The following is an 11,551-nucleotide window of genomic DNA, read 5'->3' as shown; positions in this document are numbered from 1 at the left end:
AGAAAAGAAAGAGTAGGCTTCTAAATCTTATAAGATTTCTTATTTCTGTAAGCCAGATTGGTCTAGGTGGTGATGTTAGGTAAGAGCAATCAAGGCTCTATTTATAGTGTCATTTAACGGCTTAGAGCTTCAGATTCAAACTAGGATAGTGGAAGATGATGGATAATAGATGATGTGAGCAAGATTGGGGAAAATCTAAGGAGATAGAGGGAGAAACGATGAAGCTTTTACTTGAGAGAGGAGGACTGCCCGTTGAGAACAAAATCCACCTGATAAAGGCCCAATGTCCAGAGGTCTCTGCGATTGACCTATGGACCAAGAATAATGATATGATGCCGTAAAATAGCCATGCATGCCACCAATTTTGGCAGAGCACAAAGAATCTTGAGGATTTGACCTTGTATCGATTAGTCTAGGGTTTCGAATTAGGATTTTAAAATCCAATTGGTAAGAAAAATGAAATAAAACCTTAAACTTCGCAGCCTAGGGACGAGGCGATTTGATTCTTCAAGTTGGATTTGAGAACAAAACGAAAATGGTGCTTCAATTTTAACGTCCATGTTCTGGTCTTGCAGATTCAAAGAACAAAAAAGAAAGTCAGCGGGATTTGTGTATGAGGAAGTAGAGAAGGAAGATTTGATCAGGGATTTTATGACCTTGCACTGATTTGTGCAAGGTTTATTGATTGATGTTCATGGGTGACTTGAGAGAAGAGAAGATGAAATGGGAAATCGAGGGGCAGCTGTTTGTGGCAAATGAATTAGGGTTAGGGAGTGGGGGATATAGATGGGTGACGTGGCCTGCTCTGATGGGTTCTCATGGAGTGGCAAGGAGTGCCAACTTGGAATGAAGGGATTTTTTGGCCTGGATCAGCTGGTAATTGGGCCTATGTGTTGGGCTAATTTTATTTCAAAAATAGCCAATTTGTGCTTAATTGGAGATTTGCAATTGTAGCTTTTTGATCTTCTAACTCCTTTTAAAATTGATTTAATTAAACTTAATTAATTTCCAATAAAATAAAGTAAAATTATAATTATCAAATATACTACTAATTATTGTAATTATTTGTAAAAAATTTATTTTCTAAATTAAGACACTAACTTCAAATTATTAACATAGTAATCTATTTAAATAAAATTGAGAAATGATTCATTAAATTAATTATAAAATCTATGTGGTGTATTTTATTTTAATAATCTAAAAATGATAAGTATATTAGTAATGCCATAATACTGATACTATTACTAAGTGATTAATTTCAGAACTAATACTTAATTAATTTACAAAAATAGGTATTTATTGGTAGAAAATAATTTCGAAATATTTATTATAAAGTATGAAGTATAAGTAAATTAATTTTAAAAGGGAGTATCAAATTTGGCCATCAACAGCTACCCCTCTTTGACTGTAGACGATGAAAGAGTTTTCGGGCAAAGAAATTGAACCAAAGCCAATTTTATCACGACCTTTAGTCATGCATTGTAGGAATGGCACCGTGATTATGACTTGAAAGATTTAGGGAGAAGTAAGAAGAATTTCAGGAAGATTTGGGAGCAGTTGGGGCCGAATTCTGGCTTTGAATTGTTTACATACCTGGGGCTTAATGAGAATCAGGCCTCATGTAGTTCTAGAGTGAAGATTTTTTGAGTAAGCAATACTCACAAGAAGTTCCCCAGTATCGTATTATGACGATACTGAGAGATGGAGGATTTGGTACTCATGATAGTTCGTATTTGCTGCTTGACTTGAAGGATTGGAGAATTTTGAGTTCCACTAGTCGTTTTGAACTGAACCTGGATCCTCAGCCCGCTAATGAGTTTGCTGTTCTTCATAGCATTGTAGTTTGGTTTGCTACTTAGAACGAGTTCCATGTTGCAAAGTTTGTTCCTGCAAAAGCAATGAAATACACACATACCCATATATTACAATGTAGAATATATTAAGATGCAATGTAGATGATGCATGGCTGCTGGTGAGCCGTTATTTGGGATCGGGATAATGTGAAATTTTATTTTCACTCGGTTAGCCGGGCTCTGTACCATTCCACAGCTATCGAAGCATTTGAAAATTGTCTCCGCTTGTTGGAGATCTTTATTTGTAGAGTGCGTTTCTGCTTGTTGGGAGAGCTTTGCGCTAAGGAGATCTCTCCGCTTGTTGGGAGAGCTTGATTCGTATAGTGTGCCTTCGCTTGTTGGGAGAGATTTGCACTGAAATGTAAAATAATCTCCGTTTGGGAGTGATTGACTGAAATCGCAATCATGCCTAAAGCTGCATGAGCAAAGTGTCAAAACATTCAAAATAATAGCAAATGGAAATAAAAGCATTCCCAAGAGATACTCTTGACTGTGAAGCTATGTTGCGGCCATCGATTGGCAGAATGTTGGTGACGAAGTTTGCGACTGTATATTCTGGAATCCGTTGCGACAGAGCGACGATGGGGATTGTTGTGTTGGCGTGATGAAAAGTTTGCTATATACAAGTCCCCGATTGGCGAAGTCGACGTTCAATTTGTACAGGGCACTTCGATCGATTGAGTTGACCATTTGCTATATACAGGGCTTCAATTGGTGAAGTCGACGATTCATTTATAGAAAGTGCTCTAATTAGTTGAGCAGGCAGTTTGCTATATACAGGGCTTCCATTGATGAAGTCAATGGTCCATTTTGTATAAGGTGCTCCGATTGTTTGAGAAGGCGGTATGCTATGTACAGATTTTTTCCGTATCAGCAGTCTGACTCTGAGGTACCTGCAAAGGATTTAAGATTAGCCTTAGTTGTACCATAAAAATTCAAGTAATGGAGAAAGAGAGATAATATTAGGAAAGTGGCGGATCCATCATTTGCCCCAATGTGGTAAAATTGGTTTGTGTCGACCAAATTGTTGGTTTGCCCTGACCTCTGATATGGTTACACTGTGAAGTTCGGTAGGTAGAACAAATTACGGTATTTTTAGAAAACATTTTGAAAATACTTTGTTTTTAAGGCAATATCGTCGTTACAGATTATGACATGTTACAAAAAGTTCTCCACACGCGAGCGTCTCTTCTTGAAAACTTTTATCCCGTTGATGTTGATCCTTCGTGATGCCTGATGATGTGGCTTCTTGCCATTGCAACTGTGTCCTAATTCAAACTAATGCATTACAAAGGTTTCCTAAGGTTGTGACCGAACTTTTTCAGGTTGCCTACGTATCCAAAACAGAATCAGGTCCGAACGTAGTTCATGGATTATGATAAAATATGATGAAAATGACCGAGCCCGACTCAGGAAGCCTATTTATCCAAATGGAATTAGGTTGAGATGTAGTTCGACTACAATAGATGCAAAAATGATGAGATTAAGAATGGAATGGCCGAGGCTAACTCAAACTGCCTATATATCCAAATGGAATTAGGCTAGAACGTAGTTCAATTACAAAAGATGACTGAATCCGATGAGGATTTCCTACGTATTCCTTTCTATAGAAATCAAGTCAGCATAGTTCCCGAGCAACATACAAAAGTTATATTTTATTTTTTATATTACAAGAGAAAACAGGGGGAGAGAAACCGAACCTTACGTGGGTTGCCTACGTATCCCTCCATGGGAAGTCAGGTTGAACATAGTTCTGTTACATCAAAAACCTAACTCTATTTGTCTTTAAACATAGTATCTCTTGATTGCGTCTAAGTTGATGGGGTTTGTGTTGATTCTTCCATCCATTTCTGCCAAGATTAGAGGTCTACCAAACACTACTCGATGAACCACGTAAGGACATTACCAGTTTGGGGCGAACTTTTCTTTGGCTTCCTCTTAGTGGGGAAAGATTTTCTTTAGGACCAACTACCCCAGTGTGAACTAGCAAGGCTCATTCTCTTGTTAAATGCACTGGCTATCCTATTCTAATATAGCTGACCATGGCATATTGCATCTATCCTTTTATTGTTAATGAGCATGAGTTGCTCTTATCGGACTCGTATCCACTCTGTGTCATCTAATTTCGCCTCTTGAATGACCCCTAAAAATGGTATTTCAACCTTTGCAAGTATCACAGCTTTAGTGCCATATACTAGCATGTACGAAGTTGCCCTAGTGGATGTTATCATGGTAGTCTGATACCCAAGTAAATTGAAATATAGTTTCTCGTGTCATTTCTTGTGATTGTCCACTATCTTTCATAAAATCCTCTTGATATTCTTGTTGGCTTCCTCAACTAACCCATTTATTTGCGGTCTATAGGTCATGGAATTGCGGTAGACGATTCTGAACTTCTCACTTTCTCTCATGAGGTCGCTATTAATGTTAGCGGCATTGTTAGTGATGATAGACTACGGTATTCCAAATCTGCATACGATCTAGTTCCGAATGCAATCTGCCACTTCCTTCTTTGTGACGGCTTTGTAACTAGATTCTTTGACCCATTTAGTGAAATTGTCGATAGCTACCAAGATGAAGCGATGCTTGTTTGATGCGGCACTCCAATCATTTTCATGCCCCATGCGGTGAACAGCTAAGGTGAACGCATTACATTTAACTCATTTGGCAGAACTCAGATGAAATCCTTGTAAATGTTGCACTGGTGACACTTCTACACATAATGGATACTATCTCTTTCCATAGTCATCCAAAAGTATCCAGCTCTCAAGATCTTCTTGGCTAATGTGAACACATTCTCTCAACAATTCAAAATCTGCGGTCCTCTTGTACAGGACTTTCCCGTTGAGGAAAAAATGGTTTGCCAACCTCCTGAGTGCTCGTTTTTTACCATTAGTAGCATTATTCGGGTATTCTCTGGTTGTAAGAAATTTCCTGATGTCATGAACATCTCTCATAATATGTTCTATGCTGTTGAAGGCTAGATCCACATGAGGTGTGTAATGCATAGCTAAAAAAACGACAGTCACTATCTGAATGACTAAACAAATACTAGCTAACGAACCGAACCCCCACCAATAACTAAGATTGCTCGGGGTTGGATAATCTATCAAATGCTGATTAAGTGAGGAGGATATAGTTTTTTTAAGAAGAGAGAGTCGTTGGTTCCTTATAGTCATTTACTTATTAATACCATGGTTTACCATATGGTTCTTCATCTATATGGAAACAATAGGTATGTTGATCCTTGATCTCAACCTCGATAGGGTCAGTGTAGTTTTTGTCCGGAGGCTAAATCATGGATGATCGAGTTGCAAGGGCGTCAGCGAACTCATTCTGAATCTTGGGGACATATTTGAACTCAATCTTTGTGAAATTTTTGCATAGCTCTGTCACACAGTGCAGGTATGGAAGTATCATGACATTCCTAGTGGACCATTCCCCTTGGACTTGGTGTATCAATAGATCAAAATCACCTATGACCAAAAATTCTTTGATGTACATGTCGACTGCCATTATGATCCCGAGGATGCACGTTTCATATTTAGCCATATTATTGGTATAAGGGAATCTTATCTTTGCCGACGCTCGATAGTGCTGCCCGGATTTCGAAATCAAGACTGCCCCAATTCTGACTCCTTTAAAGTTTGTTGTTCCATCAAAAAACATTCTCTATACTGAGTACGATTCTGAAATATCTTCTCCATCAAATAATACTTCTTCATCAGGAAAGTACATCGTAAGTGGCTCGTAATCCCCATACACTGGATTTTCTACGAGGTGGTCGGCTAAAGCTTGCCCTTTGATAGCCTTCTGAGTTACGTACACAATGTCAAATTCACTTAGGAGAATTTTATATTTAGCTAGCTTTCTAGTATGCATCGGCTTCTTGAAGATGTATTTTACTGGGTCGAGTTGAGATATCAGATACATAGTGTATTCTGACTTATAATTCCTTAGTTTCTTGGCAGTCCAAGTCAGAGAGCAGCAAGTGCTTTCTATCAAAGTATACTTGGCCTCGCATGGTGCGAACTTCTTACTTAAGTAGTAAATGACATGCTCATTTCTCCCAGTTTCATCATGCTATCCAAACACACAGCCGGAGGCGTTATCCAGGACTAATAGATATAGTAACAATGGCTTCCCCGGCTCAGGGGGAACCAGTACTGGTCGATTTGACAGATATTCTTTAATTCTATCAAAAGCTTTCTAGCATTCTTCTGTCCATTTCGTGGCATCATCCTTTTTCAGCAACTTGAAAATAAGTTCACAGATTACCGTAGACTAGGCTATGACGCGACTAATGTAATTCAATCTACATAAGAAACTCATTACATCTTTCTTATTCTTTGGTGGTGGCAATTCCTGAATGTCCTTGATTTTTGATGGATCCAAGTCTATCCCCTTCCCGATTACAATGAATCCCAATAGTTTTCCAGCATGGACTCCAAACGCACACTTTGCCGAATCAATTTCAAACTATATCTTCGCAGGTGTTCAAAAAATTTCCTCAAATCGTCCAAGTGCTCTGAACTCTTTCGAGAATTGATGATGACGTCATCCACATACCCTTCAATCTCCTTATGAATCACTTCATGAAAAAGGGTCATCATGGCCTTCATGTAGGTGGCACCAACATTCTTGAGACGAACGACATGACTCTATAGCAGTAGACTCTCCAAGGTGTGGTGAAGGTTGTCTTCTCTGCATCTTCCTCGTGCATCAAGATTTGGTGGTACCTATCAAAACAATCCACAAACAACTACAACTCATACTTCACGTAGGTGTCGATGAGTATATGAATATTTGGCAAAGGGAAATCTTCGTTTGGACTAGCTTTTTGAGATCTTTGTAATCCATGCATATTCTGATCTTTCCGTCTTTCTTGGGTACTTGGACAATATTTTCCAACCAGATGGGATAATTAGTGGCCCTTACCACATTCACTTCTATCTTCTTGGTCACTTCTTCCTTTATCCTGAAACTTAAATTAGGTTTAAACTTTCTGGGTTCACTACAACAAATTTGGCCTAAGGCCACACTTATTTTAGACGACGCTTGATAAGCTTTCCCTAATATATCTATGGGAACGCTTTTGTAAGGGTAGCCTTTGGTAATTATTTTTTGGCCACAATTCTTAAGCAACACTTGTAAAATGTTATCTTTAACTATAAAGAGCACGCTTTTTAAGTGGTGGCACATCCTATATATTTGGCAAAGCTTATTAAGATGTTAGGCATTTGGCAAAGCTTATTAAGATGTTAGGCAACACCTCACATGTGTTACTTTTAGTATTTTGAAAAACAACATTCTTTAAGCATGCCCTAATTTTTTCCTAGAAGTTCCGGCTTGACTTTCCTTCAAAAATATTTCGACCAAAATTTTTAAAAACACTTTACCCCACTAAAGTCTAGTAGGAGTGGATATTTTGGGGAAAAATAGTAAAAGCCAAATATCCTAGCTGTTCTTTTTCTTTCTTCTTGTTATTTAGAAAAAAATAAAATTCTAATTCCATCAGCAAGAAATCGATTCAATCAGAATGTCAATCTGGGTTGTTTTTTCTTGAAACTCTCTCTGGTCGTATGGATTTTTGTTCCATTATGTCGTTATGTGCTGTTATGTCTTCGTTGGCTTCTGTTACGTCCCATCTGTTTCATCAGCAAGTTTTCAAATTGATTCCATCTGCAAGCTTTGATGTATTTATAGCTGATCTGGTCTTCCAAAAACTTGTGGTTAAGATTTCTCTAAAACATCCTTTCATTTTAGTGGCTTTGCAATTTCGGTTCTCTGAAATTCCTTTTCTTCTAAAGGAAATGCCCTTTTTTGTTCTTGATTTACTATCCGTTTCTTTGTCAATTTGTCATTTGTTATGTAATTTTTATTACTAGAATTGAATTTTCTATATCTTATATACTATAGAATTTTGATGTAACAAGATAACTTTAAATGACCTTTGCAAAATAGTTTGGACATCTTAAGAGAAAACTAAATGTAAGTCTTTATATGTGTGACGACTAGGTCAGTCATCTCATGAGTTACCACTCTGTTTTTCCCCATTTCTGATTTCTTATGCTTCGTTATCCGTGTTTTATGTGATCGGGTTGATTAGTTTGAGTTCGGAGAGGATTTGGTAAGAAATGAGATACTTAGTCTCTTTTGAGAAAGTTTAAGTTGGAAAAGTCAACCGGATGTTAGTTTATGCGTTAGAGGGCTCGGATGTGAGTTTCGGTGGTTCGAAAAGCTTCGGGAGGTGATTTATGGCTTAGGAGCGTGATCAGAATTGGTTTTGGAGGTCCGGAGTAGAATTAGGCTTGAATTGGCGAAATTGATATTTTGGCAATTTCCGGTTGTTAGGCGAGATTTTGATATAGGGGTTGGAATGGAATTCCGAGAGTTGCAGTAGCTTCGTTATGTTATTTGGGATGTGTGTGCAAAATTTCAGGTCATTCAGACGTGGTTTGGTTGGGGTTTTGATTAACAGCGTATTTCGAAAGATTTTTAGAAACTTAGGCTTGAATCCGATGTGATTTGGTAGATTTGATGTTGTTTGAAGTGTTTTGATGATTGGAACAAGTTTGAATAAGGTATTGGGTCATGTTGGTGCTTTTGGTTGAGGTCCCGGGGGCCTCGTGGTGGTTTCGGATGGCTAACGAGGAGGTTTGATGTTTAATGCAGCTTTAGATATTGCTGCTTCTGGTATTTTCGCACCTGCGGGCTGGTGGCCGCAGGTGTAGCGCTGCATATGCGATGGAATGGCCGCAGAAGCGGATCGTGAGGACTTGCCAGTGACCGCAACTCCGCAGATGCGGAGGATTTATCGCAGAAGCAAAAAATGTCCTGATGAGCAGCGACCGCAGAAGCAGTTAGTGTGACCGCATCTGCGATGTCGCAGATGCGGAAGTGTGATCGCAGATGCGATTTTTGGTCCTTAAGTGATATCCGCAGAAGTGGATGGTAGACCGCAAATGCGGTACCGCAGAAGCGGGTTTTGGACCGCAGATGTGGAAAGGCCTGGGCAGAAGGTATATATTTCATCCTTCGCGATTTTTGAAGGGTTTAACCATTTTTGAACTCCGAATTGGGAGCTTTGGGCGATTTTGAAGAGAGAAATCAAAGAGACTTCGTTGAGGTAAGGATTTTGAATTTAAAACACACTTCTATGGTAATATTTCATGTATTGGGGCTGAAATTTAAGGAATTAAAGAACTAAAAATGGATGTTTAGGGCTTGAGTTTAAGAGAGCTTAAATTGAGGATTTGAGGGGTCATTTGAACTCCGATTCTTGTGTTTTTGATATGTATGAATTCGTGGGGAGACGAGAAGTCTAATGATGTTAAAATTTCTGAGTTTCGAGAACTGGGCCCGGGTTTTTTGGTAATTTTGGGATTTTTGGTATTTTTCAATTGTTTTAGCTTGGGCTTTGTTCCCTTAGCATATTGTGACGTATTCGTTCTGATTTCAGGTAATATTTGTAAATGATGTTCTGAGGGTTTGAAACCCCAGATTGCACATCGTAGTGCTATATTGAGGTGAGGCACGTGCTTGTTGACGAGCGTGGAGTCGTGCACTATTGCAGATTGTGACTTGGTCCGTCCCGATTGATGATTTTACTGCGTATTTGACTGAAACTTATTTGTTATCATCATGATTTGAGCTGATTGCCATATTTGGGCTTCGTGCCAACTATTTGAACCCTTGGGAGATTTTTATTACTATTCTCTCACTGCTTTGACTTATTAATTGAACTCAGTCATGTTATTTTTCACTGTTTTACCACTTAGCCATTTTTACTCCGTTTTGAGATTTAAATGATATTCTAAATGATGTTTTGGGCTGAGAAATACTGTTTTACTAATGCCCGAGGGGCTTGTGAGTATTTTTGACTGAGTAAGGCCGAGGGCCTAGTTGTAAGGAAACACTAATACTGATTGAGGTCGAGGGCCTGAGATATGTACACCACGAGGTGGCTTTTTGATATTGTTTATGAGGCCAAGGGCCTGAGATATATACGCCACGAGATGGCTTGACTGATATGAGGTCGAGGGCCTAGATTTGATGCCACGAGATGGCTTGATATTGTGCTTGGGCTGTAAGGGGCCCCTCCTGGAGTCTGTACACCCCCAGTGAGTGCGGGTACCCATTGTGATGTGAGATTGAGCCCGAGGGGCTAGCACTATTCTGAGATTGAACCCGAGGGGCTGGTACTGTTCTGCGATGTTGCCCGAGGGGCGGTTTTGTTGATACTCTGCCCGAGGGGCGAACTTTTACTTATTATTTACCTGTTAATTACTTGTTATACCTGCTGAAAAAGGGATTTTACATGATTCTTCACCGATTTACTGATTTTAAGTGATTTTACTGCTTCAGTATAGAATGCTTTGTGCCTTACGTGTTTTCTTACCTTCAGTCATTATTTATATTTATTACTCACTGGGTCGGAGTACTCACATTACTCCCTGCTCCATGTGTGCAGATTAAGGCGTTGCTGGTTCCGCTCCTGAGTGCTGATTCCTCCAGTCCCAGGCGGTATTCGGAGACTACGAGGTAGCTGTTGGCGTCCGCAGCCCCGTGTCTCTACTATCCTGTCATTTCTATTTCCTTCAAACATTTGTACTAGATATTGGATTTAGCATACTTGTATCATGGTCTATAGCTGCTCGTGACTTGTGACACCCCGGTTAGGGCTGTGTCGGGTTGGACTTTTCCGCATTGTTATCGTTATTTCCGCTATTCAGGGTTATTAATCATGTTTAGACTATTTTTGTGTTGCTTAGCTGTTTTAAAGGCGAATTGGGTTAAACTGACTGGCCTTGTCTTCACGAGAGGCGCCATCACAACCGGGTTCGGGGTTGGGGTCGTGACAATATGAATCTGATGGTTTCTGCCTTAAATAAAGGATTTCTTGAAAATTCTTGATTAATCAAAATCAAGCTTTAGTTCAACAAGCTATTTCGTGCAACATTTGGTAGAAAATTGGAAGCATATAGCGTTTTGAACTTAATAATATGGAAAAAATTTGACAACTAAGCTCCCTCCAGATTTTGTTTGCAATTGTCAGGTGAACCTAAACGGTTCAGACATCTTACTAATGTGGAGAAAACTTAATATATATCTAACTCTTATATGGAACTTGAAATTGTTGTAGGGGGAGTAGTTTATAGTAAATATATAATCCACCAGCGCATAGCAAATATACAATCCACCAGGGCATTCAAACTTCGGGTATGCCATCTTTAGAAACGGTAATGTTCTGCACTATATCTACAGAAGTCATGTTATTGTTATGATTATAATTTCCATAATGATCTTATTAGAAGTTTATAAACTTCTAACAAAAGAGACTACACTTTTTTGTATATAAACTTCCTGTCTAATCATTGTTGAAAGTTCATTGTGAAAAAAAGACTACGCTTTTTTGTTTCACTAAAACAAGGGCCTGAGCTCGGAGACTCACTTCCAGTAGTGATATCAGGTACGCTTTTCCTACTACTTTCATCCGGATATATAATGATTGTGGTTGATTAATTATCTCCCTTTAGCCTTAGAATTACGTAGGACTCTTACTGCAACATAGATTTTCTTGGAATATTTGTCTTTTGTAAACACTGCCATGAATTCCTTCTCCTAAGTTTTTACTAAAATCCTTTATTTTCTTAATATTAGCATAAGAATATCTAGTTGTTCTTATGACGTAGTCT

Source organism: Nicotiana tabacum, chromosome 3 (genome assembly GCF_000715075.1).
Source record: "Nicotiana tabacum cultivar K326 chromosome 3, ASM71507v2, whole genome shotgun sequence".
NCBI lineage: Eukaryota > Viridiplantae > Streptophyta > Magnoliopsida > Solanales > Solanaceae > Nicotiana > Nicotiana tabacum.
This window is presented reverse-complemented; position numbering follows the sequence as displayed.